The sequence below is a fragment of the Cricetulus griseus genome, unplaced genomic scaffold (genome assembly GCF_003668045.3).
Source record: "Cricetulus griseus strain 17A/GY unplaced genomic scaffold, alternate assembly CriGri-PICRH-1.0 unplaced_scaffold_1, whole genome shotgun sequence".
NCBI lineage: Eukaryota > Metazoa > Chordata > Mammalia > Rodentia > Cricetidae > Cricetulus > Cricetulus griseus.
The window spans coordinates 9,163,050-9,177,056 of NW_023276808.1; the positions used below are offsets into that span (position 1 = coordinate 9,163,050).

The 14,007-nt window shown below is 38.9% G+C and overlaps 1 long non-coding RNA gene across 1 annotated transcript; it reads left to right on the forward strand.

The window, feature by feature from the left end:
• Window positions 1–5,545: 5,545 nt before the first annotated feature.
• On the forward strand, window positions 5,546–14,007 carry LOC113838281. The gene is made up of 4 exons (XR_003488644.2): window positions 5,546–5,617; window positions 8,069–8,314; window positions 9,387–9,504; window positions 13,963–14,007. It is a non-coding gene; the product is annotated as an uncharacterized LOC113838281 (long non-coding RNA).

Below are 14,007 nucleotides of genomic sequence, written 5' to 3' on the forward strand. Positions count from 1 at the left end.
TCTTTAGTTTTTGGCAACTCATGCTGTTGTCAGTGACAGTACCCGCAGTCCCTACTGGGACTGTAAGGCTTCTCAGTCCACACCAGCAATCACTGGTACCCTCCTGATTAACAGGAATAAGGTTGTTCTATATGACATTCAATCACCCCCATTGATTAATATCTAGTGAAAGAGTAGAGACCATGAAATTCTAAATTCCAAATGAATTTCATTTGGGAAAAGACTGATTCTTCCAGATAAGATTCTATCTACTGTAGCAATATTTATGGCTTCTCTGAACATCTTGCTGGAGAGGCAGAATCTGAGACTTTGGGTAGGCTTTCAGATGGAAAAACTTTTAATATATGGCTTACTTCTGTTTCTTAGCTGTGTATATCACTTACCTTCCATCTAAAACTATTATGACCCAAGGATGAATTACTTATCTTATGTCTACATCACTGTTCCAGATAGTATCAGGCAGGAATCATCTCCCTATTTTTCTATTAAAAACAGCATGTTCAATGCTGAAACCATAAAACAATAAACAGAAATCTACTCAGCAGACGTTCTGCACATATTTGCAAATACTTTATTCACACCTACTTAAAAGAATTAAGAAGGGAATAAATTGGGAAAGAAGAAGAAAGTGATGCCATATATTTTAAATAAAATGGATAAAAATAAATGTTACATAAAAATTTGGCTAGAAAGTGAGCTTAGCAATAAAGAGCATTGGGTATTATTGCATTGGACATAGATTATATTTCTAGAAACATTGGTTGCTAAACATCTCCTGCAACTTCTGGTCCAAGGGAACTGTTTCCCTGTGCTGGCCTCTTCAGGTACTGCAAACATCCAAATGTGGACAAATACACATATACATAAAGTTTAAAAATAAAATTCTGTACAGTAATGTCATAGCCTTGAAATAGACAGCAGTAATGACTTGTCAAAAAAATTCTTTCTGGTCCTCCATAGAAGCATATGTGGCCTTCCTCTGAGGAAGCTTGCTCAGAAGGAAAGAAATAGCTATCATTCACAGTGTGCATTTGTGTTTTTCCCATTTTTTGTATTTGTGTTCTACGTGCTTTTATGTGTGAGGACTGTGGTACTGATATATCTTTTACATGTATCTCTAACAGTATGCATTATAATGTACTATAATAAATCACACATTGCCAGGCATTGAAGCAAGCCGGGTGTTGGTGGTGCACATCTTTAATCCCAGCACTCGGGAGGCAGAGGCAGGCGGATCTCTGTGAGTTCGAGGCCAGCCTAGTTCCAGAGCGAGTGCCAGAATAGGCTCCAAAGCTACACAGAGAAACCCTGTCTCAAAAAACCAAATAAATAAACAAATAAAATAAGTCACACATTATAATGTATTTATATCTACATCATAACATATACTCTAAAATATAGTTTTTCTCTGTAAATCTCCATCAGCCTAAGTAGTTAGAGTTGCAATCTTCTATCCCTATTAAATTTTCCAAAGCATAACCTCATGCCAAAATAAAGACTTACTGATGACAGTTGTTAGTATTCAGCCATCTGTACTATCCTGTACTTGGGTTTCTGACAGGATATGCCTTCAGCTTCAGCTACTAAGAAGGCCACCAGTATTTTTTCACTGTGTTCCTTTTTAAAAGGGCCCTGCCCATCTCCGATTCTGCAATCCCTCTCTCCCTCTCTGTGTCTGTCGCCTCTCTCTCTCTCTCTCTCTCTCTCTCTCTCTCTCTCTCCCGCTTCCCTCTCTCCTATTGCTCCTGTCCCTGAAGCCTGGTCTCTCCTCCCCCTTTCCCCATGTTATCATCCCTTTTCCTTATAAAATACCTTCTGGTTGAACCCTGTCACAAGGAGTCTTTCTTAAATTCAAACAGCTTATATGGAATGAAAACTCTTTGCCAGGATGGATCCTCTTTTAACATAAACCACCAGTGGATATATGCTGTTAACAAAGAAGTTGTAGCAAAACAAATTTGCCTTTCCTGTTGTAAAATACATATCCCACAGTGGATCTCCAAAAAACTGTTAATTTTGAACTTGCTTTTAAAAGTTTTCATTTCCTCACTCTGAGGAATTGATTGCATTCAATCAACAATTGTAGAAAACCATATGTTGTCCACCTTATTCTAATAGAAATTATTTTCTTCATCATAGGGGAATGAAATGCATTTAGCACTCAGAGCTATATCCTCCAAAGTTCAAACAGCAGAATGCTTTAAGCAAATATCTCACTTTCTGGTGAAACAGCCTTCCATTCCCAACCCATTTTCTCCTATTGCCAATTGAGGGGATTGGAGTTTACAGGGAGAATGCTGGCCATTGATTTCTTTGAATTTTTATTTTGACTGTAATCTTTTAATTCCTATTTAAAGGGCAGTTTTATAATTACAGGTCTGTTTGGTGTCTCGTTTTATCAGCGGTGCCATTAATTTTGTGTGGTTTTATTTATTGTAATTTAATTATAAATTAAATTACAGTTTCTCTAAAAATGAGGAAACTTTACCTAATTTTGTATTCTGAGAATTTACTGCATATGAGTTCTTTGGGAATTTGTTAGTTTGTGGACTTTCTATGGGAAAACAAGTTTACTTTTCTCCCCTTGATCTTAGAGTCTTCCCTCTTCATTTCTTTGCGTATCTGTGTTTTCATGTTTTCCCTGTCATTATCGCTTGTGATTTTGCTTCTTAGTTGGTTTTTATGGTTAATACATTGGTATTGGATTTTTAAAATACTCTCCTATATTGTTCTCTTCCCCAGTTTGCTTCAATTCTTTTTTTTTTTTTTTGGTTTTTCTAGACAGGGTTTCTCTGTTGCTTTGGAGGCTGTCCTGGAACTAGCTCTTGTAGGCCAGGCTGGTCTCAAACTCAGAGAGATCCACCTGCCTCTGCTTCCTGAGTGCTGGAATTAAAGGTGTGCACCACCAACACCCGGCTGCTTCAATTCTTAAAATGACATAAGCAAGTGTCATCTGATGGAAATGCAGTTGATGTGTTGACCAGATCACAGGGGCTAGTTTCAGTGTCTGTGACAAATTGTGTCATATGGTGATGGTTGTGGGAAGGTTCTTCCACTGAGAATGGCAATATCCCTGAGGAAGGTGCACTCTGCTGATTAAGAAAGCTGAGCCGGGAGGTGGTGACTTCTTTAATCCCAGAAGTTAGAAGGCAGAGGTACATTGAAACAAAAAAATAAAGAAACACAGAATATATCACATAAAATTAAGAGAAAACATATGTAGATGTTCAGATTAAGATACATGTGTCTGGGTTAATTATAGGTTAATTTTATCTGGGAGTAGTCACTTGCATAAGAAACTGATTAATCCAAAATTTCTAGCTATAAGGATTCATACCCAGATGTTCTCCATCACCCAAAGCAAACCAAAAGAGAGCAAGCCTGTCCTGAACCCCAGATCAAATACCACCTGCTCAAGAACACACCGGTGACCATGCCCAAACGTGCATGATCAATGCCATAAGTGAGTCTGGTTGCATCTCTCACTACAATTCCCCTTTTATTATATAAAAATTAGCCTTGATTCAAAACTATATACAAAGAGAGCATATATCAAGTATGCACTAAGAGACAGAAAAGTAAGAACACACAACTTTAAGACCTATTGCCAATGAAGTAACAAGAGAAACTGGCAAGAAGTACATACCCAGTCCTAGGGTAAAGGCAAAACAGATTTCCATGGAGTTGCCATAAAATGGAAAACTTAAGTCTTGTATCCAAAATTTTTATCTAGGAAGAGAGAACAATACTTGTGACATCATGCCTGATTGTAGAGAAAGATAGTGATAACATCCAGTACCTAAAGATGAATAAAGCTGTCACTTTGTAGGAAATTTTCATTTAGAGACAAGGAGAGAAAAACTATGGAGAGAGTAATTGCATGTGTGCAGATATGTTCTGTCATAGTTCAGAGGGAGAAATGAAGAGGAAACTCCCTTGTGATACAGCAGTGTTGTAGATACAGCATCCTATAATGCCCAAATATAAGCCTGATGACAATAAGACTACATTCCAATTCATATAATAATGTTATGCTAATAATTTGTCAACACAGGTTCATTATTAGAAAAATAATCCTGAGGGATATTGTCTGCCCTTTCAAGTTCTTTATCTTCTCTACTCATAAAAACAATCGTGCAAAGGGCACACTTTTACATCCTCAGTCATCTGAGATTCAAAGTAGAGTGACTTCCCTCAAGATTGTCCAACTTACAAATGGCAAGGCTGGGACTAGAGCCCAGGCTAGGAATCCAGGTCTCCTCCCAATATCCTGATCTCCCTTTAACTCCGCCGCCCCCATCACCTTCTAAGAAGTTAAGGAAAAGAATGAAAGGACTCAGTAAGAATTCTTGATCCTGACGGCAGACATGGTAAATTAATGACTTCAGATGAACATCTGCCTGAAACAGCTTTTTTCTTCCCCCTCACTTGCCAAGAGCAAGTGATGATTTGCAAGACGGAATTTAAACCTCATGATCCTTCGTTAGTTGTGGAATAAAAATTCCATCTAAACCTAAAACCCAGGCCTTTGCAGCCTCCAAAGTCGGACGCTTTACCATCTCAGCTTCTGCAACCAATGAGTGACGACAGAAGGAAAGAACCTTCTGAGGGTACAGTACTTGGCCAACAAGGCCAACTGGCACTCGCTGCTCAGTTAGAAACCATTCATCTCTCCCCACCTAACTGTCACCTAGCTGGGCTTGGAGGTGCATGTCTGTCTGAGGGAGATTGCAAGTTCAAGGCCAATCTGTGCCAATCAGTGAGAGCCTGTCCATCCCTGTCCACAGCCAATGTTAATCAGATCATGTCTCTGTTCTTAGTTGGATCGTGGCCTGGTAGAAATTAAATGCCTCTCAGCAAATCTGTATTTGCATACATTTGAGTACTTCTTTGAGATTTTGCTAATAAAGATGAAATAATGTTTGAATAAAGCAACTGAATAGGCACTTACACTCTTTACTAGTCAACTATCTGACCAGCTTTTGAAAATGCGTGGACAATGTTTACTCATTTTATGGGGAGAAGGATGGAAGAGAATGAATGGTAGGGCTCACATGGGAGGCAAGTGCTGTACCATTGAGCCACACTCTAGCTTCACATTTAACTGGATTTTTTTTGTTAAGATTTATTTATTTTATGTATGAGTGCTCTATATACAAGTTCACATTTATGCCTGAAGAGGGCATCAGACCACACTATAGATAGTTGTGAGCCACCATATGTTTGTTGGGAACTCAACTCAGGACCTCTGGAAGAGCAGTTAGTGCTCTTAACCACTGAGCCATCTCTCCAGCATCACATTTAATTCTTAACAGATGTCAATTCAGGTGATTCAGGACATTAAATCCATTGTAGAAAATTCTTTACCTCTCTAGATTTCAATTGTTTTCATGACTAACAGCATTACTAAATTTTTTTAAGCGATGAAATAAAGAAAACCAGTGTTGATGTTCAAAGTGTGAAAATTTCATCAGTGCCTAATAGTTTATCTAAACGAAATGCATCATTGACACAAAGTCATAGTGTTGGAGGTCCTTTGCAAAATATTGACTTCTCCCAGCGACCATTTCACGGCATTTCAACAGTTAGTCTTCCAAATAGTCTGCAAGAAGATGTGGTATGTATCATTGTAATCATACTGAATACTCTTGTAATATGACTTGGAACACTCCATAATTTCATGGTATCACATGAAAAGTGATAGGTACAATTTTTTTTTTTTTGGTAACTCACACCTGTGTTTCCAGTACTCAAGAAGCTGAGACAGAAAGATTAAGGTGAGCTTGTGCTACATAGTGAGTTCTAGGCCTGGCAGAACTACATAGCAAGACACCCTGTCTTGCTGGGGAGATGGCTCAGCCATTAAAGTGCTGCTGCACAAACATGAGAACTTGCGTTCAGATCCCTGCCCCGGTGTAAGAAACAACATATCATGGTGCATGCCTAGTAATCCAGACACCATGTAGATGGAGACAGGAAGATCCTTGGGCCTGCTAGGCAGTCAGTCAAGCTGAATTGGTGAGCTTCAGGTTCAGTGAGAGACTTTGTCTCAAAAATAAGGTAGAGAATGGTTGAGGGAAATACCCAGTGGCAAACTTTGGTCTCCACATGTGGGATTACAGGCATGTGCCATCATACCTACGTTAGACTTTTTAATATGGAAATTTTCAATAATGTACAAAGTCTCACAGTGTAGGCAAGGCTGGCCTCAAAGTTACAGAGATCCTCCTGCCTCTGCCTCCCAAGTAATGTATACTACCACAACCAACTTTGTTTAATAAGTCTCTTGACGTAGTGTTTAAACTTTATTAATTTTCAGCTTATGGCCATTCTTTCAGGCACATCTTTATTCATTTTTACTTATTTTCTTGGTTTTTGTTTTGTTTTGTTTTGTTTTTCAAGATAGGGTTTCTCTGTAGCTTTGGAGCCTGTCCTGGAAATCACTCTGTAGACCAGGCTGGCCTCAAACTGCCTCTGCCTCCCAGTGATGAGATTAAAGGCGTGCACCACCAAGTTTATTCAGTTTTCTATACCTAGATTATTTTGAAGGCAATTTCAAACAACATATATGCTATGGGTAAATATTTCAGCATATATCTGTACATGATGATGTTAACAAATATAATCACAATGTTATTATCATACCACAAAACAGGTAGTCATTAGATATTCTGTCTTTATCTTGACTTTTAGTCATTATAGTAGTGTCAAACGTTTATATGGGGTAGGGTGTAGTTTTAGGCATCAGGGTGAATGAAGTAAAGTTTAGCCCTTGCAATTGGTTGGTAAACTTCAGTTTTTAAATTGTAGGCGCCTTTTTTCTCCTCATAATTTGTTTGTTGATACACCTAGATCCATGGGGGCTGGAGAGATGGCTCAGTGATTAAGAGCACTGGCTGCTCTTCCTGAGAATCTGGGTTCAATTCCCAGCACATGGCAGCTTAGAATGCCTGTAACTTCACCTCTAGGGAATCCAAAGCCCTCACTTTGACAGACAGACATGCAGGCAAAGCACCAGTGCACATAACATAAAAATAAGTCTTTTTTGTGGTTTTTCCAGACAAGGTTTCTTTAGCTTTGGAGCCTTTCTTGGCACTTGATCTGTAGACCAAGCTGGCCTTGAACTCACCTAGATCCACCTGCCTCTGCCTCCTGAGTACTGGAATCAAACACCTGCATTACCACCACCTGGAAAATAAAGCATAAAAAAAACAACTGGACCCATTCCCTTTAACTACTAGAGGTTCCCACAGTCTGAAACCTTACAGATTAGCATTTGAGTCTGGAAGCTTGGTAAGCTCTGGTATTTTGCTTTGTTTTAATTTTTTTCTAAAATTAACTTTCTCATAAAAACTTGGAAATAAGCCGGGCGTTGGTTGTGCATGCCTTTAATCCCAGCTCTTGAGGGGCAGAGGCAGGCAGATCTATGTGAGTTCGAGGCCATCCTGGTCTCCAGAACAAGTGCCAGGATAGGCTCCAAAGCTACACAGAGAAACCCTGTCTCGAAAAACCAAAAGAAAAAAAAACATCTATTTTGGGGCTGGAGAGATGGCTCAATGGTTAAGAGCACTGGCTGTTCTTCCAGAGGACCCAGGTTCAATTCCTAGCATTCTCATGATAGCTCAAAACTATAGTTCCAGGGGATCTGGCACCCTCACATAAACAAATGTGCACATAAAATAAAATAAAAATAAATGCATAAGGTATTTGTAGGGCAGTAGTACTGCACACCTTTAATACTTGGGAGACAGAAGCAGGCAAATCTCTTGAGTTTGAGGCCAGCCAAGTCTATAAAGCTACATAGAGAAAACCTGTCTCAAAAAAAACAAAACCAAAACAAAACTATTTTGTTATATTTATTTAAAGAGTCCATTGAAATATTGATTATTTTCTCCTGTAATGATTTAGCTTAAGCATAACTTAGTGGCTTTCTTTGCTTTTGTTCATTAGCATATTTGCTGCATATAGTAAGCCTGAAATACAATTTTAACAGGATAGAGACTCTCACTGCAAAGTAGTGGCAAACATACAGAATTAAATAATGTCTACTTTTTATGTATTTTTAAAGCACCATCTAGGAAAAAGGCCCAATCCTCCGCCTGTGTCTGTGCCCTATTTGAGTCCTCTAGTGCTTCGGAAGGAACTTGAATCTCTGCTAGAAAATGAAGGCGATCAGGTTATTCATACATCCTCTTTCATCAATCAACATCCAATCATTTTCTGGAACCTGGTTTGGTATTTCAGACGTTTGGACCTTCCTAGCAACTTGCCAGGACTTATTCTCACATCTGAGCATTGTAATGAAGGTGTGCAGGTGAGATACTGCCTTGTATGCTTGGATTACACTGGTGTAGTTTGAATGAGGCTGAGCTTCAAGCTACTGAATGTATATCTACTACTGAAAGTAGTAGATAAGACTTAGGAGGAGGTGGTACAGTGTTTGGGATCTGAGAGCCTTGTGTTTTGTTTTGTTTTTCTTAGCTGTATATGATCTCTATTTTTAAGGTGTTCTGGTCCAGGATGAATGACTTCTGTCTTCAGGCTATTAGTCATATCCCAGACAGCAGAGAGGAGAAAACTGATAGCCAAGAGAGTGTCTTCTCTCTTAGAGCTCATGGAGTTGTACATAGTATTTCTACATGTGTGTATCGATATGGTCTGGACTTAGGTTGCTCTGTCTAGCTGCACAGGTGGCTAGAAAAAAAGCTTTTACCATCAGCTGACATTGTGTCTCCTGAAATATGCACAACTATCTTATTTGAAGATAATATGGTCTTATCCATAATTTTCAGTTAATAAAGTTAAAAGCAAAGAAAGCTAAGTAATTTATGTAAAGTAAATGCCTCATTAGTGATCAAACTAAAGCCACCTCCAGCCCCTGCCTCCTAAAGCTCTTCCTGGGATCACTGATGACAACAGACAACTGCATTTTTTACATACTTTCATAATACTGTACATTGGGAGAAACCAGGCCCAAATACTCAGCACATAACAGTCTTTCCTAAAGTATTATAAAGTATTATACATTCTAATTTGACTTGCTTATTTTAACAAGTAGTGACTGAAAAAGTTACCCTGTAAATTTATAGACACTCTCATACCATGTCTTTCTAGAATTTGCTGTAATGATGGTTAGCCTCTCCTGTACCTTTGTACCATTTACCAGATCATTCATCCAGTCTTTTAATGTCAGAAAAACAAAACTTATGTGCCTGAAAATAGCAAGGCAGTTTATCATAAGGCATTAATAAGAATTAAAACTTGCCAGACTTTTGGGTCTAGAATTTGAAAAACAAAAACAAAAACAAAAACAAAAACCTCACTAGGTTTTCTTATTACTGATAACACTTTATTTGGGAAAGTAATTTTATTGATCTTGTTCATAGCTTCCTCTGTCATCTTTGTCCCAGGACAGCAAACTTGTGTATATACAATTGTTGTGGGATAATATCAACCTTCATCAGGAACCAGGAGAACCTCTGTATGTCTCATGGAGGAACTTGAGTAAGTAAAAGGGAGTTGAAGACACAACAGGGTTGGGCTTGTTGGCATATTCCTTAAATCCCAGGACTCAAGAGACACAGGCCAGTGGATTTCTGTGAGTTCAGGCCAGTCAAGGCTACATAATGAGACCCTGTCTATAAAAAAGACAAAGCAGACCCAGGCTGTAGTGGTGCACACCTATAATCCCAGTACTTGGGGTGTGAGGGTGGGGGGTTGGGGAGGAAGAGGCAGGTGGATTTCTAAATTCAAGGACAGCCTGGTCTACAGAGTGAGTTCTGTAGGACAGCGAGGGCAACAGAGAGAAACCTTGTCTTGAAAAACCAAAAAATTAAAATAAAGATTAAACAGGGCTGGCAGTATGATTGAACAGGTAAAGCTTCTGTCATCTAGCCTGGCCATCAGAGTCCAGTCCTGGGACCCACATGGTAGAAAAAAGAGACTCCTTAAAGTTGACTTCTGACTCCAAACATATCATGGCCCCCATATATATACACGTGTATACATATATATACACGTGTATACACAGACACACACACAATAAATAAAAAAAATATTGCTGGAGATCTCTTTCAGTGGTGGGGTTCAGATCCCAAAGAGTATGTGTGAAGTTGGGGCAGAGGGGATAACAGACATGATCTGAGGGTGAATCAGGTTGGCTGCAGCAGTGTTAATTTGAAAGGGGAATACACCTTTTATACTGTCTACTTGCACATAGGATTAAACGGGAGAGAAGGGGTGTGAGCTAGTTTGAGCTTGGGGATTGGGAAGCTACCTTTGACCTTAACAAATTAATATTCACCAGTCACATGTTAATGAAAGGGCCACAAGTTCTTCTTGAGATAAGGAGAATTACTGCTTTATCAAACAGGAAATTTCCTTAATCCCCAGAGGGAATGGAGACCCTTATCCAAATGCCTGATCTTGGAAAAGGACTTCTTCTAGGGAGCAAACACTACTATGTCTTAGTCTTAACTATATGGGCCTGTTCCCCTCACAATGCTCCCAAAAGGAAGGGTCTTGATTGAGTCTTTCTCTTTTCCCATTATACTGTACCATTCTGGTTTCTCTATATTAACTGAACTCTTGTCTTTAATGGCCTCAGGCTCTGGATTTAAAGTGTAGGCATTTCATCCATGGGGTCAGGTATGTCTAGTAAATCTCTAACTTTCCTGTTCTTGGTGTAACTAGGAGGGCACAATGGAATTCTGTGTCAGAGGTGGTGTGGATTTTTTCCCAATGAATTATTTTGTTTAGATAGAGTATCATTGTTCCATTTTTATCCTTTACCAAAGCCCACACAAAATTTCCCAAAGGGAAAGGCATTAATAGTGAGAATCATTAAACATGAAAGTTAAAAGGTGCTGGAGAAGTGTGGTCTTCAGTATTGAAATGCAGGGACTTTGTTAAGCAGCAGTAGTTGCCATGTGGTCCAGACCAAAATATACTGAGTGATCTTTATTTATTCTAAGTCTTCTTTCTCACTTTGGCTATTTGAGGTGTGTGTGTGTGTGTGTGTGTGTGTGTGTGTGTGTGTGTGTGTGTGTGTGTGTGTAAGTGCATGTAAGGGGGGTTACTTTTTTTTTCTGTAGTCAGCATTTCGAGTAAAATATGTCATGATTATTGTCTGTCTGGGTTCTGAATGCCTGTTGTGCTTGGATATTCATTTCTCTGCATTTTAGGAGTACACAGTAAGCACTTTGATCTGCTGAGCTATCTTAATGTCTTTATTTTATTTTATCCTTCATTGGTATCTGGATGCAACATTTCTTCAACCTTTTTCCTATCCTTGATATTCTTTCTTCTGTTTGATCCTTCTCTGCTGACAGGATGCTTTCTTTTGTGTTTGTAATTTGCCTGAGTTCATCTCTATCATTGCTAGTTTTGTTTTTTTTAATCTCAGTTATGAATTCATATTTACAACTTTCTCATCTATATTGCTGACTTTCTTATCTCCTGAAAATTATTTCCTTTCATCTTCTATTTGTATTCTCTTTGAAAACATTGATCTGTTTCAGAGATAAACTTGGATATTTTTCATCTAGCATTTTATCATCTTAATGTCTTGAGTTTGGTAATTGAAAACTTAAAGCTTTGGGGGGATTCATAGTACTTTGGGGATTCTTTGTTTATTTTGTTGTGTGGTGTATTTCTGTTGTCCTTGAAGACAGCAAATTGTTCTATATAACAGGATAACTGATTTGCCATCTTCCTGGAGTCTCTTAAATCAGACTTCCAGTGCTGGGATTACTGGCCTTTGTCATCTTGTTGTTTCTTGTTTTTATGTTAAAATTTACATATGGATATCTTTACCAGTTTTGTTTAGGGGTTTTAGTGAGCAGTATTTCCTTCAGGGCTCAATCTTCAGTACTGCTCAGGTGGAAAAAATAACCATGATAACAACAGCATCATATGAAATCAGGCATAGATATACACTTCAACTCAATTGAAGCCAGCTTCTGAACTACTACTGATAACCATAGAAAAGAAAACGGCAAAAAGAAGTTACAAACTTTAGAGTAAAGGTTATAATGAGAAAAAAGAAATGGACAGAGGAAGAGAGGGAAGAAAGGGGAGGCAAGGTTAGAGAAGACAGAAAAAGCCTAAGAGGAAAGGAGACTTGTTTTAGGAAAAAGGGGATAATAAAAATAATTGTAGGTGAGCTTCATATCCCTACCATAGGGCAGAAACAAAACAAAACAAAACAAAACAAAACAAAAGACTAGTGAGATGGCTTGGCACTCACCTCTATAACTAACCCCAGGATCCACATGGTGGAAGGAAAGTACCAATTCCTGAAAGGTGTCCTCTGACCTCCACATGTATGTTATGTCATGGGCATGCATGCATGTATGAACACACATGCACAAAAGTGTTATGGATTGTTCTTCCCGCCAGCCTGGTCCCACAGCTGTGTCAGCCCCAAATGAACACATAATATTTACATTAATTATGAAACTGTTGGCCAGTCACTTGGGCTTCTTTCTAGCTAGCTCTGTCTTAATTATTAACCCATAACTACTAATCTATGTATTTCTACATGGTTTTATCTTATTGGAGAATGCCTGACTGGAGTCCTCTTCCCGGGCTCACATGACTACTCCTCTCTGCCTACACTTCCCAGAATTCTCCTTGTCTCCTAGCCCCGCCTATCTTCCTGCCAGGCCAATCAGTGTTTATTCATCAACCAATAAAAGAAATATACAAAATAACATCTCCAAAAGAATTTTTTTAGATGAATTGCTTGACTTAGTGATTGTGTCTCAATAACTGTTATTTTAAAAAAAATGGAGGGACTAGAATGATGACTCAGTAAGAGTAGAGTAATTGTTTGGCATTCAGTTACCAACAGCCACATCAAGTGAGTGGTCAGGCAGTGCACAACCATCTGTAACTCCAGCTCCAGATGATATCAGACACCCTTTTCTGGATTCAAGGACAGCTGTGAAGACATGTACATACACATGCACATAATATAATTTTAAAATTTGAGGACTTCAGGTACAAGCAGAGCACTTCCCTAACACAAGATGCCTTGAGTTAAGTCCCTAGCACAGAAATTCCTTAGCTGTGTATGATGGCATATGCCCATAGTTCAAACACTCAGAAAGCTGAGATAGGAAGATCACAAGGTTAGGTCAGCCCAGACAACATCAAAAGTTCCTGGTCAAAACCTGAAATATCTACATCAAAGTGCCTTTTCCCCATACTAAGCACACACTTTTTTTAATGATTTATTGATTTTTATGTTATGTGAATTGGTGTTTTGCCCACATGTGTCTGTGTGAGGGTGTCAGATCTCCTGGACAGTTTTGAGCTGCCATGTGGGTGCTTGGAATTGAACCCTGGTCTTCTAGAAGAGTAGCCAGTGCTCTTTACTGCTGAGCCATCTCTCCAGTCCCTAAGCACACACTTTTAAAATTTATGCATGTGATTCAACTCAATTCCCCCTCCAACACGGTTTCTCTGTGTAGCTTTGGAACCTGTCCTAGAACTCGATTTGTAGACCAGGCTGGCCTTGAACCCACAGAGATCTTCCTGCTTCTGCCTCCTGAGTGCTGGGATTAAAGGTGTGCCACTACTGCCCAGCCTTTGATTTTTATTTTCTAGTGAAAATTCATGAACTGGGTAGTTTCTAAGCAATTCCTTTATCATTGATAGTTCTGGCTCCTTCTGTTGTATTCACTTTTACAATCAGTAAAGTTTGCTCCTTGGTCCCACTACAGTTTCTGGAATATATATAGTACATCACACCTCAGCCTCTAGGAAGAAGCTGTAAGTCTGAGAAAAGGCAAGAGGGTTACTCTATTTAAAGAAAGCTGGAAATATGTTTTAGTGAGCACATTGTCACATGGTTTTACTGGCAAATGGGAGGTGATTTTAAATAGACAACTCGAGATGACATAGCTCTGGAAACCTTGTTACTGTTGGGAAACTTGCTTTCCATGTGTTGTTCTTTAGATTCGGAGAAGAAACTGTCATTTTTGTCAGAGAAGCAGCAGGCAG